The 3,051-nt window shown below is 50.4% G+C and overlaps 1 long non-coding RNA gene across 1 annotated transcript; it reads left to right on the top strand.

Moving 5' to 3' along the window:
* The first annotated feature begins 1,552 nt into the window (after positions 1–1,552).
* Positions 1,553–2,845, top strand: LOC147597304 (uncharacterized). Its single transcript, XR_015261267.1, has 3 exons — positions 1,553–1,908; positions 2,075–2,279; positions 2,437–2,845. It is a non-coding gene; the product is annotated as an uncharacterized LOC147597304 (long non-coding RNA).
* The last annotated feature ends 206 nt before the right edge of the window (positions 2,846–3,051 follow it).

The raw sequence follows: 3,051 nt of genomic DNA, 5'->3' as shown, positions 1-3,051 counted from the left end.
CACTCCTGCCGCATTTTGATGCCCTAATTATCAATGACCACAAGCGTCGGGATGGGGAGTGATGGCTGTAGGACTGTTTTCTCCTCTACCATGTAGAGAAAAACCAGTGGGTCAGTGAAAAATAAAATGGTAGTGGCTGCTCAGTCATGTGGGGTCGTCTGGGCTGGTTGGTGAACTGGACTCGCTGAGCACGACGTATTCGTTTTTGGATGGGGAATTGCCGAATGAGACAGAGAAAACCGGTGCTCACATTTACACGGTGGGGACTAGTGTTTGGAAGAAGATGAGCCAGAAGAATGCTAAGGATCCTGAAGTGTGAGTGACAAGTGTGAGCTTGAGGTGTGAGCTGGTGGCTGAGGATGGGAGGGTATTTACGCAGGGAAACCCTGGATGAGAGCAGAGAGAGGAGCTGTCTTTTCGTTCATCCCTGTCACACAGATGCCGCAGGACTTCCACATTTAAAAACTCCATTTGGGAATGGCGTAGAAAACAGCCACAAGTGAAATGCAGAGGCTAGAAAGTCTGCTTTTGAGAGGAAGATCCAAGGGCTCAAAGCGCTTTACAAAAAAAGACCAAAAAATTATCTGGTTTTCCTCTGTGGTTCACTGCAAGGGCAGAAGATTTCTCGCAGCGGGGGACTGATCCGTCCCAGTAGAGACTGAGCGAGGTCTGGTGGCTGAAGTGAAGCATGGATTCAAATGAGAAAGGGGGTGCAAAATGTCAGCTGTGCACAGGATTGACCCTTGGGATGCCGTGAAGGCTTCTTTGCCATTTAGGGTCTTTGTTCCTAAAAGATGTGTGGCCTTCGGGCTGGGAAGGATGGGCTGTGCTTGGGGAATCCCTGGCTGAAGTGCACGAAGGCCTGGACTTGGGGGTAAATGATGGACGTGGTCCTTTGGGGCTCTGATATCCAGGGACACAGCAGAACTCTTGCTGGTGGTCCCAGGTTTGCTCTCCTATCATGAACGCAAGCTTTACTTAGCAGATGCCCAGCTGTCCTGAATTCAGTGGCTTAGGGTGGCTCTCTCTCCCTTAGCCTTGGGTTGATCTCATCCTTGGCCATCAGAAATGGCTCTCCAAGAGCGACAAATGCCAAACTGTTTGCAGAGAAGACATTTCTTGGAATAGAAACCCTCTCCCCTCTCTCTCCCCTTTCTCCCCTCTCCCATCCCTCCTCTCTCCTCCTTTCAGCTCAACATTTTGCCAAAATTCTGCTCTGGCCACGGATAATGTGTGTGAAATTCAAATGCAAAGAATTTTTTGGAGAAATATAGGCTGTGAAATTGGTCTTATAAATGAGCACAGGCTGCACCCTTGGCTGTGAAGTCCTTAGCTGGGTTTAGAAGGCAGCTAATCCCCATCTGCCGTAGAGGTGAACGGCCTGAGGAGGCTGGGACTGTTCCCAGTCCAGTTGGGTTTTGTGCTTCCATGTGTGGTAGCGCTGAAATAATTTGCTTCTCTGGTAATTAATTACTCCTGTGTCTACCTAACGTGTCTTATCTGCTCCTTCGTTTGAAAAATCCCCCTTGTCCGTGACCACCGCAGGTCTTGCTGGTAACATCTGGGCTCACTGTTCCTCCGTTTATCTCTCTCCAAACTCTGCTGCATGATGCTGAGTTTGAAACCGGCACGTACAGCTCAGGAAAGAGCCCTTGGAGCCGTCACTGGTTCTCTGAAATCATCAGCTCTGTGCGCAGCAGCAGCAGCCAAAAAAGCCAACAGCAAGTTGGGCGTCCTCACGGAGACACCGGGCATCGTTTTGCAGCTCTCTTGCACCTTGTGTAGCTCCGGTCTCTGCATCTCAAGGTAGGGAGAGGTGCAGAGAAGCGGCTAAAATGATCAAGGGGATGAAACCGCTGCCTTATGAGACCGAAAAGACCTGGACTCCAGTTTGCAGAGGAGAAGGTGGTAAGAGGGGTGATGTGGCTGAGGTTTGTAACGTAATGGAGGTGGTGAGTGAGACGAAGGCAGAGCTGTCATCCACCAAATCCCACCGTACTAAAACCGTGTGCACTTGGTGAGTCTAGGAGAAGAGCGGTTTAAAGCTGATAAAATAAAGTTCATCTTTATGCAGCAGGAAGTAAAAGCGAGGAACTTGCTGCTGGAGGAGCCAGAGGAATGACAGTAACAACAGGGCCAAAAAAGGATCCGAAAACTTTGGAGGCGACAGGTCCAACAGCAGAGACTGAAGGCAGCAGGCAGGGACATCTTTAAATGTTCCGGATATGATGACTGCGGATGCTGGGGAGGAGCAAGGAGGATGCCTGCGCAGTGGCCAGGTTTGTGTGCATCCCAAAGAGCAGCTCCTTTGGCTGCTGCCAGAGACAGAACCCCAGGCTAGGTGAGCGTCTCTGATGCATGCAAGGGAGCTCCCAGGGTTGGAGCCGTGAGAGCCGGAAGGGCTGGCACAGCCGCTCGGGTTTATTTTGCTTTCAGGGTTGTGCTAACCTCAGCCGGAGGACCAGGCGAAACACGTGCTTCTTGGAGGATGTCGTGAGCAGCGTTGCGGTGAGCAGCCTGAGGAAGGGGATCTCTGCGACGGCTCCGGCACCGCCGTGGAAAGCCACTTCTCCTTTTGTACCAAAGAACTTGCAAGTATTTATGTGACGGGACTGCCCAGCCACTCTCACAGTGGAAAAGCCAGATTTGTTTGAAATACTTTCAACAAAATACCCTGACCCTGAGATGGGGACAAACATTGTTTTCTTGTAGGAGCAGACACAGTTGGAATGCTAGAACCAAAATATTTATCAGTGACTAAAACTCTGGATTCTTGCTTTTTTTTTAAACCACCTTTTTAGATGATAGAATTCTGTGGGAAAATAAAATAACTTGGGAGAGCTGCGGTAGGTTTCCATACTGCGTTTCAGTGTGAGCTGCTGTGTGCTGGAGGGAAAGCCTTAACCTGCTCAGCCCTGAGCAGCATCCTTGCTCTGGTCTGCTGGGACTGGTGGCACTGGTGGCGATTTGGCCCTTATCCAGAGCTGAAATCCGCCATGTAGGCGTGCGTATGCATTTGAGCGGGGTGTTCTCTGACTTTCACGTTTAGCT

The sequence above is a fragment of the Chlamydotis macqueenii genome, chromosome 28, assembly GCF_036417535.1.
Source record: "Chlamydotis macqueenii isolate bChlMac1 chromosome 28, bChlMac1.mat, whole genome shotgun sequence".
Taxonomy (NCBI): domain Eukaryota; kingdom Metazoa; phylum Chordata; class Aves; order Otidiformes; family Otididae; genus Chlamydotis; species Chlamydotis macqueenii.
This window is presented reverse-complemented; position numbering and strand designations above follow the sequence as displayed.